The sequence below is a fragment of the Schistocerca serialis genome, chromosome 2 (assembly GCF_023864345.2).
Source record: "Schistocerca serialis cubense isolate TAMUIC-IGC-003099 chromosome 2, iqSchSeri2.2, whole genome shotgun sequence".
Lineage (NCBI taxonomy): Eukaryota > Metazoa > Arthropoda > Insecta > Orthoptera > Acrididae > Schistocerca > Schistocerca serialis.
This window is the reverse complement of record NC_064639.1, coordinates 1163508312-1163522751: the sequence shown is the minus strand read 5'-3', so window position 1 is coordinate 1163522751 and position 14440 is coordinate 1163508312.

Below are 14440 nucleotides of genomic sequence, written 5' to 3'. Positions count from 1 at the left end.
CGTCTGTTTACCTACTTGATCCTCTGCTGCCTTCACTATTTCAATCCCTCAAAGCTACCCATTCTTCTTCTACTGTATTTCTTTCCCCCAATCCTGTCAATTGTTCCCTTATGCTCCCCCTGAAACTCTGTACAACCTCTGGTTTAGTCAGTTTATCCAGGTCCCATCTCCTTAAATTCCCACCTTTTTGCAGTTTCTTCAGTTTTAATCTACAGTTTACAACCAATAGATTGTGGTCAGAGTCCACATCTGCACCTGGAAATGTCTTACAATTTAAAACCTGGTTCCTAAATCTCTGTCTTACCATTATATAATCTGTCTGATACCTTGTAGTATCTCCAGGATTCTTCCATGTACACAACCTTCTTTTATGATTCTTGAACCAAGTGTTAGCTATGATTAAGTTATGCTCTGTGCAAAATTCTACCAGACAGCTTCCTCTTTCATTTTGTCTCCCCCCCAATCCATATTCACGTACTATATTTCCTTCTCTCCCTTTTCCTACTCTCGAATTCCAGTCACCCATGACTATTAAATTTTTGCCCCCCTTCACTACCTGAATAATTTCTTTTATCTCATCATACCTTTCATCAATTTCTTCATCATCTGCGAAGCTAGTCGGCATATAAACTTGTACTACTGTAGTAGGCATGGGCTTAGTGTCTATGACTCCTGTAGTTGATAGTATAATTGGTATAATGTCAACTTTATCCTGATGCCACATGTCCTTGACTTCCTCAGCCAGTTGGATGTATTTTTCAATTTTTTCTCCTGTTTTCTTTTGTATATTTGTTGTAATGGGTATGGATATTTCGATTAGTTGTGTTAATTTCTTCTTTTTATTGGTGAGTATGATGTCAGGTTTGTTATGTGGTGTTGTTTTATCTGTTATAATGGTTCTGTTCCAGTATAATTTGTATTCATCATTCTCCAATACATTTTGTGGTGCATTCTTGTATGTGGGAACGTGTTGTTTTATAAGTTTATGTTGTAAGGCAAGCTGTTGATGTATTATTTTTGCTACATTATCATGTCTTCTGGGGTATTCTGTATTTGCTAGTATTGTACACCCGCTTGTGATGTGATCTACTGTTTCTATTTGTTGTTTGCAAAGTCTGCATTTATCTGTTGTGGTATTGCGATCTTTAATAATATGCTTACTGTAATATCTGGTGTTTATTGCTTGATCCTTGCAATCATGAATCCTTCCGTCTCACTGTATATATTGCCTTTTCTTAGCCATGTGTTGGATGCGCCTTGATCGATGTGTGGCTGTGTTAGATGATACGGGTGCTTGCCATGTGGTGTTTTCTTTTTCCAATTTTCTTTCTTCGTATCTGTTGATGCTATGTGATCTAAAGGGTTGTAGAAGTGGTTATGAAATTGCAGTGGTGTAGCCGATGTATTTATATGAGTGATTGCTTTGTTTATTTTGCTAGTTTCTGCTCGTTCTAGAAAGAATTTTCTTAAATTGTCTACCTGTCCATAATGTAGGTTTTTTATGTCGATAAATCCCCTTCCTCCTTCCTTTCTGCTTAATGTGAATCTTTCAGTTGCTGAATGTATGTGGTGTATTCTATATTTGTGGCATTGTGATCGTGTAAGTGCATTGAGTGCTTCTAGGTCTGTGTTACTCCATTTCACTACTCCAAATGAGTAGGTCCATATTGGTATAGCATAAGTATTTATAGCTTTTGTCTTGTTTCTTGCTGTCAATTGTGTTTTCAGTATTTTTGTTAGTCTTTGTCTATATTTTTCTTTTAGTTCTTCTTTAATATTTGTATTATCTATTCCTATTTTTTGTCTGTATCCTAGATATTTATAGGCATCTGTCTTTTCCATCGCTTCTATGCTGTCGCTGTGGTTATCCAATATGTAATCTTCCTGCTTAGTGTGTTTTCCCTTGACTATGTTATTTTTGTTACATTTGTCTGTTCCAAAAGCCATATTTATATCACTGCTGAATACTTCTGTTATCTTTAGGAATTGGTTGAGTTGTTGATTTGTTGCTGCCAGTAGTTTTAGATCATCCATGTATAGCAAATGTGTAATTTTGTGTGGGTATGTTCCAGTAATATTGTATCCATAATTTGTATTATTTAGCATGTTGGATAGTGGGTTCAGAGCAAGGCAGAACCAGAACAGACTTAATGAGTCTCCTTGGTATATTCCACACTTAATCTGTATTGGCTGTGATGTGATATTATTTGAATTTGTTTGGATATTAAGTGTGGTTTTCCTATTTTTCATTACTATGTTTAGGAACTGTATCAAATTAGGATCTACTTTGTATATTTCCAATGTTTGTAGTAACCATGAGTGGGTTACACTATCAAAAGCTTTTTGGTAATCAATGTATGCGTAGTGTAGCGACCTTTGTTCAGTTTTAGCTTGATATATCACCTCTGCATCTATTATCAGTTGCTCTTTACGTCCTCATGCTCCTTTGCAACAGCCTTTTTGTTCTTCATTTATAATTTTGTTCTGTGTTGTATGTGTCATTAATTTCTGTGTAATGACTGAAGTTAATATATTGTATATTGTTGGTAGGCATGTTATGGGGCGATATTTAGCTGGGTTTGCTGTGTCTGCTTGATCTTTAGGTTTCAGATAAGTTATTCCATGCGTAAGTGTATCAGGGAATGTGTATGTGTCTGCAATGTAACTGTTAAATAATTTAGTTAGATGTGAATGAGTTGAGGTGAAATTCTTTAGCCAGAAATTTGCTATTTTATCTTTTCCAGGGGCTTTCCAATTGTGAGTAGAATTAATTGCTTGGGTGACTTCATGTTGCAAAATTATCACTTCAGGCGTTTGTGGTATCATCTTGTATGTATCTTATTATTATTATGTATCTTATTATTATTATTGTTACTAGTAGTAGTAGTAGTAGTAGTAGTACTAGTAGCAGCACCAGCTTCATTCATCTGTAGATATCTTTTTACAAGGATGTAGAATGTGTCAAAGTATTTACAAGTTTAGACCAATTTAAAATAAGCTAATTTGTATACAAAAATATTTACAGATTTCTAGTTAGACATAATCATTAGATTTACTCCTGGTATACAATGCTTTTTTTTACAAATAACTTATTAAACAATGTAATGCCTCACCATCCACTCATACCTCACTATCAGTCACTGCACACACTATACATACATTGTTTCATAACACTTCACTCAAAGCACGCACACACACACACACACACACACACACACACACACACTGGTAACCTCTGGGCCATTTTCTGTACTGCAACTTCCCATTTGCTATCCTGAGAAACTGAGTCAGCATCGTTCCATGAGTGAGATGTTGAGCTCAGAAAGAGGTATTAGTATTGTGCTACGCATAGCTTGAGGGTAAGTATTTCTAGAAAGGAAAAAAGAAGGAAGAAAACATAAAGTGAAGGTGTTACGTGGAATGTTGGATGTTGTGTTAATATTATTATTTATTTGTCCAACTTTTTTTTAATCAAACCCCTACTCTGTTTTATCTAAGTAATCTTCCAATGTATAACATGTATTGCATAACAGGTACTTTTTAGCTGCCTTCTTAAATAAGTGTATTTTTGCAATTTCTTGAATATCTTTTGGTAATTTATTGTACAGTTTTATTCCTTGGTAGAAAATGCTGTTTTGAGTTTTATGTTTATTTTTTCTTGGTAAATGTAAGTTGACTCTATCTCTTGTTGCAAGGTCATGGACAGGGCTGTTTCTGCAGTAATTACCAATGCTATTTTTCATGTATATAACTGACTGGTAAATGTATTCACATGGAGCAGTTAAAATCCTCAGTGTTTTGAACAGATCTTTACAAAGAGCTTAACTAGTATTTTTGGTTATTATTCTTATGGCTCTTTACTGGTGTTTGAATTTTGTGTTCATATTTTGTGCATTTGTTCCCCAAAAAAGAATGCCATAACTAAGAACTGAGTGTACATATGAATAATATGTAACTAAAAGACACTGCATGTTACACACTGATGATAGGAGTCTAAGGGCATAACATGCTGATGACATTCTGCTTGCAAGTACCTGTGTGTGTTCACACCACTTCAACTGAGAGTCAATATTCATTCCTAGAAATTTTGCATATTTGTTACACAGTCCATAGAGGTGCCATCTACATTTAATTTAACATTGTCATTCTTCCTCTTAAAACTGAAATTCATGGCATTAGTTTTTTTTATGTTCAATTTCACTTTATTGCTTATTGACCAATCATAAACTTCCTTTCTCAGCAAGGAGTTCTCGTTTTCTCAGTGACTGTAATGGTGCTGTCATCAGCGAAGAGAATTTTTTCACCAGGAGTAACACTAGTGGGAAAGTCCGCCCCTGGTAGCTGAGTGGTCATCACGATGGAATGTCCTACCTAACGGCCCGGGTTCAATTTCCGGCTGGATCGGAGATTTTCTCCGCTCAGGGGCTGGGTGTTGTGTTGTCCTTATCATCATCATTTCATCCCCATCGACATGGGGATGCAAGTCGCCGAAGTGGCATCAACTCGAAAGACTTGCACCAGGCGAATGGTCTACCCGACAGGAAGCCTTAGCCACATGGTATTTCCATTTTACTAGTGGGAAAGTCATTGATGTATATCAGTAATTGTATTTGTCCTAATATGCTACCATATTAATTTGTATTGATTCTGATAAGTGTTTTACTAAATGTTTGGACCTATTTGAAGTATGTGTTATCTCTACTCTTTGTACCCTACCTGCTAGGTACGATTGAAACCAGCCATTAGCTACCCCTCTGATTCCTAATGTTTCTCATTTATTTAATACAATCTTGTGGTCGACTGTATCAAATGCCTTAGAAAGATCCTAAAATATGCCTGTGACACACTCATCTTTATCAAGAGCATCAAGTACAACTTTTGTGAATTTTACTATGGCTGATTCCATAGCAAGACATAGCATTATTGAGGGACACACCTTCAAATTCGAAAAAACGAAGAAGCTGTGCAGTGCCAACGGTTTCTGGGACTCTATCTTCAAAGAGGCAATGGAGGTACATCTGCACAACAATTTAGTAAACAGGGATGCAGAACACAGCATCCCGACACTTCGCCAGAAGATGATGGGTACAAAACTCATTGAAACGTTGCGACAAGACGACGCTAACACTCGGCTGATAACCCGAGAAGAATTCATCAGAGACTGATAGCTAATTCCACTGTTTTGTAAGGAAGACCAGAATATTTTTTACATTTTGAGGCTGTCTTACTGTACAGATTAATAGTAAAAAAGTAAATGATATTCTTGTAATACAGAAGAACACAGAGTAATGGCAAAGGGTAGATAATAGAACACATTGTAGATGGTCGTTCACTGAATGTAAGATCTTAACAGTAATAAATTTGTGTGTTGTTAAGAGTTAATTACATTGTTGCTGAACTACCAAAGAAAGAGAAGGTAGTAGGTGGTACTCTGTTGCAAGTAGCTTCAGATGTATTGTAGCTCATAACTGTAACACATATAATTAGTTAAATATGTATAATACTAACTCTGGGCAGTTACACTCTTAAGATGAAGAAAAGGGAGAGGGGGAGTGAGGGAGAGAAGACACACCACAAAGGAGTTATGCAAATTGGTCACAATAGATATTCATACATGTATCAACGGAAAATGCAAAATTGCACACTTTGATGGCTGATGATTGAATGTGTGACGCTGCAGCACAGTTTCACCACACAGCTGGCAAGGAAAGCAAGCAGGCAACATGTTGATACCAAGGCTTAAAGTTTTTGCAAATTGCATTCCAGTTGGCCAGTAACTATGTCTCACAGACAGGCGCACGAACGATATAGGAGATGTCAGAATTTGAGAGAGGATGTGTAGTTGGGCGCAAAGAAGCTGGATGGAGTAGCCAGTGAATCACATGACATTTTAACTGGAGTGAAGCCACTGTTCGACAATGTTGCCAGGAATGGATGAACTGTCGCCAAACACAGCATCAAGAAGGAAGCGGTTGATCTCGAGAGACAACGTGAGCACGGAGCAATTGTCAGAGAGGCTCTTAAGGCCCAGATTCATCTTATCATTGATCTGATATGCAACTAGTGCTTCAGTGACCACAAGGACCATTGATTGCAGCTCACAGAATGGGGACTGAGCTTACAGCTTCCTGGCACTTGAGTTCTGCCTTGAGCTCTGCACATCCACAAGCCTGTTTGCAGTGTGTCGGGCACATTGAGCCTTGAATCTTTGACTGGAGTAGAATTCATGCTTGCCAAACCCTACCTTTGCCAGAAGGGTCACCTGGCATCTTACCAATCGAGAACATCTGGACCATTAGGGGCAGGATCCTCCCACCAGCTCAGGGTTCTGATGTTTTAACATGACAACTGTACAGAATTTGGCACAATATCTCTCAGAAAGCTATCCAAGAACTCTATCAATCAATGCCAAGCCAAATAATTGCCTGGATAATGGTCAGAGGTGAGCCGATGTACTACTGACTTGCTCAATTCATGAAGCTCTTTTTCTTGAATAAATCATCCAATATTTCTGAAACTGTAATAATTCTTTGTATGTACAGGTGGATCACATATACCAATGCCCATCCCATTTGGATAATACCTTCATGGTGCATCCTTTATTTTGTCTTATAGTGTATCTCATTCTTTTAGGCACTCAGATGCTCGTAATATGATATAAAAGAATTCCTGTTACCTTTCAGTGAAAAAAAGCATTCGTTCCAATAGAGGATTTTCATTATCACTGGGAATAGCAACCTCAATGTGTTCTGTAAAGTGATCAAAATCTTTGATGGTGATAGTGAGTATCAATTCTGGATCTCTGATCGTGATGACTGGCACCATAAATGAGAAGATACCAGCATATGGTCGCAGTATGAGCTTTCTGTATAATCCAGTGATCAAATCTGTCAGTGGTGTATTAAACACTACATCCAATGTGTTGCCCACAATAGGCCATGGTCGGATATAAGGTACACCACAGTATGCAAAATGTCTGGAGTGACAGTGTCACCACATGGGTCAGGACCACAGCACCTACAGCCAGGGTCAGTCCCACACTACACCAGTCAAAGGCTATCTGAAGACCTGCAAAGCACATGTAAATATTTTTTGTATCATTACTTTGTTGTGACCATCAACTGCCAGTAACGGCCACCTACGAAGTACAGAGTAAATGGCCTTTGGGGACTCATGGTCCTTTAGTTTGGTCTCGTAGACTGAGGTTACAATTAGCATATTGTGAGTTTCTGTATTGTTTTTCTTGTGTTTTGTGTAATTATAGGAACCTTAATAAAAGTGCCTGATCATAGTAAGTTGGAGTTTTCTGTGAGTGGTCTGTCGCTGGAGCCAGGAAACCCACATTGGTGACCCCGAGTTGCGAAAATACGTTGCATTAGCTTGCTGTGTACCACTGGTTTCGCGCCAGTAGACAATGTCACAGCATCCAGTTTTTCCGACAGTGCAGGATGCCGTGACCACAGAATCGACATTTGACTGTGAAACACAGCACTTTACCCAATGTGCTACTAATACACTGGGAATGTTCGTATCTCCAGTGTTTGCTTCGACCGGCCAGACGGCCCCAACCTCCACCGTCACACCACACCGAGTGCTGTTCACATCGGCGCGGACAACTTCTATGGCATTCTACACTTGACAGAATGCTCCTCCAGCACAAGATCCTGGGAAGACCTGGCCCAGGTTTCTACCGCACAACATGGACCACGTGGCTGTCCAGTTTCGGGGTCCACGCGCATGGCCCCTCCTCCTGAGACCTGTCTTCCGTTTAATGTGTCCCCAACCAGGCGGTCGAAGGGACACTCGCGTCAACTGCGCTGGGCCATGTGTACGCCTACCCGTCCTGCCACCCTACGCACACCCCGTGCTACACACCTGCAGTGGTTACACCCTGTTACTCGGCGTTCAATTGTGATTTCGCATCTCTGCTCGAGATTTCATTTGCATTGGCCGTTGATCCTTCTGCACAGTGCTCATCATGTGGCCGTAGAGATTTCCTGCCTACAAGGACTGGATATCACGTCTCACTGGCACAGTTGACGGACGTTCAACCCAACACATCGGCCCACCACTGAAGCACAGTTCGCGTCAGAGAACACTGTGCAGAATCCCCGTATGATTAGTGCCTGTCCTACACCCCAGCAAGAACTGGTCCCCAGTTGTATTCCACAACTGTCGCCATTACAACCAGACAACCCAGTGACGTGGTTTACCTTGGTGGACAACATGTTTGGACATACACGGTATTGCAGATGACAGCACTCGATATGTGTGTTTGGTGAACCACCTCATGACCACCCTGATCTCATCAGTGACTTGTTGCTAAACCCACCCAAGAGCAACAAATATGCCTCTGCCCGTGCATTACTCATCGAACGCCTTTCTCGTCCACCGGCCGATACGATTCACAACATCACTTAAGACGAGACTTTAGGTGACAGAAGCCCCCTCACAGCTGTGGCGACACTTGCGTGCACAGGTAAGCACCGAGATCTTGCCGAACTTAGCACTCTGGGCATTGTGGTTGGTGAAGCTCCCACAAGAACTACAATTACATTTGCTCCCACATACCGCAGCGTCACGTTAAACTACGGCTGGCAGACCAGGCGTACGCCATTGTTCGGCACCAACATCTCCCTCCATGCAGCCCAGTGCCTAAAACTGCTGAGGCTGGTCATCCTTTGAATATACTTCCACCGTCGGGCAGTAGAGGCCAGGCGCATGTGTATCATGGACCGCACACAGAACAGCAGCCATCTAGCGGCCGAGATCGGGAATCGTGAGCGAGCCGGCACCAGCCTCTCCCCACCCCAACTGCACTAGCTCCTGCCTGCCCTGCCTTCCCCTCGCCTGACCCTTCGGCTGGCGGGACGAGTACAGCTGACTCACGCATATGCTGGTTCTACTCCACTTACAGGGATGCCGCTCGCAACTGCCGCCCACCCTGAGCATTCCCAAACGACGGATGCAGGCTGCAGTAGGCACCACGGTTCGGGGATACATGCAAGAGCGCCCACAGACGTTGCATTCTGTCAGATCCCCCACATCATGTTGACGTCTGTACACCTTGGATTTAGGTTCATACCAGTATGTTCTTGTCGATACCTGAGCAGACGTTAGTGCCATATCTCCCACATTTAGGACACCAGCCAAACTGTTCTTTGAGCAGCAAATAAATCACCACTCCATGTCAACAGTTTGGCCAAGTTACCTATTGAATTCATACCTGGCAAACAGTTCACTTGGTCCTTCTATATGGCTGGTGTAGAAGACCCAGTATTATACAGTGACTTCCTTTTTCATTTTGGACTGTCTCCAGACCTCAAGTCAGCCACATTATTGCACCACGCCTCGTCCACTTACATCGTGTGTTCTGTCACCTCCTTGGCCCCCCCTTTCCCTCAGCTTCCTGACAATTTCGACACGGCTCTCATCAAGTGCTCTTCACTGGAGGACAGCCTTGCAACTTCCATCGCCCAGCTTCAGTCCGAGAGCTCTGCAGTTGACGATCTCTGCGCTCTCAACACCGAACTGAACCTCACCACATCATTGGCTACAAAAGCCCTTGCCGAAGCACGATGCCTCGTACAACAACTGTCAACGCTGCCACCCTCTGACACTATTACTGCTGACATGGACAGCTTCCTCGGCTCATCAGGTTAGTGACTCTTGCATGCTACCGATTCCCATTCGTGACCGCCCCCCCCCCCCCCCCCGAGCAAGTTCGCCATTCCAGCTCAGTGCTATCACGAATGGCACGACACACAAAATTGTCACAACAGATGGGCCACCAGTGTGTCATAAAGCGCACCGACTGCCGCCGCATAAACTATGCCTCGCTAAGGCCACAGTGGAGAGACTTCTGTGGGCAGGTATTGTTCGTCCATTGGACAGTAACTGGTCTTTGCCCATACATTTAGTTCCCACAAAGGATGGTACCTTTGTGGTGACTATCATTGCCTCAATGTGCGGACTGTATTAGACTATTATCTGATACCGCATATACAAGACTACACACAAGTACTTAGTGGACCACGCATCTTCAGTTTCTTGGACTGCCACAAGACATATTTACAGATACCTATGGAACAGAGTGACATACTGAAGACACTGTTATCACTCCTTTTGGCCTCTACGATTTTTGTTATATGCCTTCTGGTCTCAAAAACACGGCCCAAATTTGGTAATGTTTTGTAGACTCACTTCTGTTTAACTGCACATATTGTTATGCATACCTAAATAACACACTCATTTTTTCCTCCTCTGACAGAGAACACAAACTCCACCTGGCCACAATACAGGCTTTATTGACAAGTAACTGAGTGGAGATCAATAACGACAAGTCACAATTCTGCTGCACTGCTGTCACTTTTCTGGGGTACACAGTTTCCTCGGAAGGTATACGCACCCCCAGGAGCGGGTTGACTGCATTCGTGATCTACCTCTCCCAGTGTCATTCCATGAATTATGCCGGTTTTTAGGAACTATCACTTTCTACCGTCACAACCTGCCGATGGCGGCAGCAATTCAAGCCCATTTGACTGACGCATTGGCTGGGAAACAAACCTCGGGCAATCGCCGAGTACAGTGGTCTGACAACATGGTGAGAGCTTTCAAAGACCTTAAGTCAGCGTTAGCATGTGGTGTCACTGTCGCCCACACTTTGCCAGATCCCCGCATCTCTATTACAGCAGATGCAAGCGATTTTCCAATCGGTACAGTCCTCCAACAGCATGTCGGTGGCACAACCATTTTTTTCCAAAAAACTGTCTACGGTTCAACGTAAATGGTCAGCATTTGGCAGACAGTTGCTTGGGGTTTATGAAGCTGTAAAATATTTCTGCACAAACACTGAAGAAAGGAACATAACAATTTTCACAGACTATCGCCCCTCGCAGAGGCTATCCGTAACCCTGTTGTTGACCTTCCTCCACATAGGTTTCGGTGGATGGACTTAATTTGCCAATATACAACAGACATCCGTTACATCCGAGGTTCAGAAAATGTGGTGGCCAACTACCTATCACATATAACTGCAATTTTGTTCCCCATTAATTTCGACAAATTGGCCCGCTTAAGGACAATGATACCGAATTGCACAACCTCCGACAGGACCCAGATACTTCCCTCCATATCATTTCCTGCAACCTACCCGGCTCGGTCAGGCCACTGTGGCGTGATACGTCCATGGGCACCGCCCGGCATATTGTTCCCCCTGCGCTGCGTCGCCAAGTATTCACTACATTACATAACCTTTCCCTTTCACATCCTGGTGCTAAGGTTACTACGGGCCTTGTTACAGAACGTTTTGTGTGGCCCGGTGTGAAGAGGGATTGTTGTACTTGGGCTTGTGCTTATTTTACAGTGCCAGCACAACAAAGTTGGCAGGCACACACAACCCCGCCTAGGTAAATTCGACATCTCAAAAGGCCGCTTCTGACACGTGCATGTGGACCTCGTAGGACCGTTACCCATGTCTGATGGTTTCAGGTATATCCTGTCTGTCATCGGCCGTGTTAAACATTGGGAGGAGGCAATACCCCTGCAGGATATCATAGGGGATTCCATAGCACACGCATTCATAGCCTCCTGGTTAGCTCGATTTGGCTGCCCTACATCCATCACCACTGACCAGGGATGGCAGTTTGAATCCCTTCTGTTAAACAGACTCTACCTATTCTGTGAGGTGGATAAATTCCACACTATAGCTTACCACCCACAGAGCAATGGGCTGGTCGAGCGGTGGCAGAGGACTCTGAAGGCGGCTCTCGTGTGCCACGGCTGTGAGTGGTCCGACGTCCTCCCCTGGGTTACGTTAGGAAAATGCGCAGCTTACAAGTCAGATCTCCAGGTTTCACTTGCCGAGTTCCTGTAAGGCGAGACCCTAGTTCTTCCGGCAGGGGTCATCAAAGACAAAGCAATTGTTGACCTGTCCAACCTCCCCGCTATAGTTGAGCGTGTCCGGACACACATAGCTGCGTTCTGCACACCCCCATCATGACCACACACCCATCCTCGGGTCTTTCTGCATTCAGTACTGGACTCTTGCGAGTTTGTTATGATGTAGGATGACACAGTCAAACCGGCATTACAGCCACCATACTCTCTCCCACATCAAGTAGTGGCTAGCATGGACTATACTATGGACATTCTCGTCAGAGGCCGTTGGCAGACAGTTTACCTTCAATGCGTGAAACCAGCCTCGATGATCGGGGAATCTGTACCACACCCTCTCGAATTGAGTGTTCCTCCATCAGGTGATGACTCCGATCTCACACAGACCGCCCGCTCCCCTGCGCCCCACCATGATCATATGTGCACTGAGCCTACACCTGTAGGCAGCTCAGTTGTGTGTGACGATACTCTACCCTCGTTTCACTCAGGCATTGCGTGTGACATTCCACAACCTCAGGCCTAACCACATGTTGCGTGTGACATTACCCCATTGCAAGTGGCGGCATGCAATGCCCCCACAGAGTGTTCCAGTGTTTCTCCTGAACTACGTTATTTTCCCCACCACCTCCCCATTGCCCCCTATGTCCACTGTTGATGAAATTTGCACATTGATCAACACCTCTGAGTGCCCACGTGACGAGCTTTCCTTGCAGCTTCACGAGGTATCCGTCTTCGTCCTCCACATAGAGGACACTTAGTGCAAGTCCACTCCCATGTCACATATCACCATCCTGCACACAGTCCCCATCTGAAATGGGATGGATATGGCTGGCATAGCTGCAACGTTGAGCACCGATGGGATGCTCAAGATTCGCATCACCTTTCTGCATGTACTGCAACACCGACGTCTTCTGTGCCAGTCCAATTCACGTGTGCAGGTCAACCAGTCTATCCTCCCCCACTGGGTGGCAGACTGTACCAACGTTAGTCCACCCTGCACTGACTGGATTCTTCGCACATGCCTCTATCAACCAGCGAGCATCCCACAACACCACTACACAGGAAGACACCCACACCCTTCCCCCGGTGCTCTGCACACTTGAGGGCGGAGGGGGGCTCTGTGCGTGACTCCCAGTAACTGCCACCTACGAAGTGCAGGGTAAACGGGTAATTGGTCTTTGGGGACTCGTGGTTCTTTGGTTTGGTCTCGTGGACTGAGGTTACGATGTGTGTGTCTTGAGTTTCTGTATTGTTTTTCTTGTGTTTTGTGTTAGTTATGCAAACCTTAATAAAAGTGCCTGATCATAGTAAGTTGGAGTTTTCTGTGTGTGGTCAATCGCTATACCCAGAAAACCCACAACTTTAAGTGTAGTGTCATTTAACACAGAAGTAGTCACAGATGCACAGACACATCAAAATACTGCGGTCCTCCTAAGGTTGAAACAGTGATATATATTCGAAAAGTTTAATGGGATTAAGAATAGCTAGAAATATAGAAATAGTTTTTGTTAGAAATAAACAACAAATACATCTGAGAATTTTAGGAATTTTATAAATATTTAAAAAAACCAATTTGATTCAGCTCAGCAGTGTGAGTGAATCTTTCTCAATAAAAAGCAGCCTGGAACATTGTCAAACAGGAAACCTCTAACTCTGCTAAAAAGGACCTCAATCCACATATTAAAAACAAAGATGTACCAGTAGGTAACCCTAAAAAATTTGCTGATTTTGTAAACTGATATTTCAGTAGTATTGCAAAAAAATTACAGCAGAAATTTCCAGATACGTATGATTTACCTACTCAGAACCAGCCAACAAACTCAATGGTGCTCTTGCCAACTACAGAAAGGGAAGTGGCACTAGTTGCACACCAACTAAAAAATAAAACTTCAGTAGGACTTGATGAAATCCCAGTCTGCGTAATTAAAGATTGTATTGACTCCATAAAGGGCCCATTAACAGACATAATTAATGAATCTTTCGAATCTGGATACTTTCCGGAGTACCTAAAACAAGCAAAAGTTATACCTATCCTTAAAAACGGAGATGTGGAAAATGTAGAGAACTACAGGCCGATCTCTATACTGTCTATCATTTCTAGAATAATAGAAATACTAGTCAAAAAGAGACTGCTAAATTACCTGAATAAATATAATCTTCTTTCCAATGACCAATTTGGTTTTAGGCCCGGAAAAGGCACACAATCTGCTATAGCACAGTTCACTAAAGTAATTTTAGAAGCACTGGACAAAGGTGAAAATGTAAGTGGTATCTTCTTAGACTTGTCCAAGGCCTTTGATACAATTGACCACAAAATCTTACTTCATAAATTAGGGCAAATAGGAATAAGAGGTGTGACAAAGAAGTGGTTCAAATCATACTTGGAAAACAGAGTTCAATGAGTTGAGATATCACAAGTTTCAAACAATTCCCTTATAAAACACCTGCCTGACCCAGAAAATGTGAATATAGGCGTCCCACAGGGAAGTGTATTAGGCCCAATATTGTTTCTTTTATACATTAACGACTTCCCACAAAGTATCAG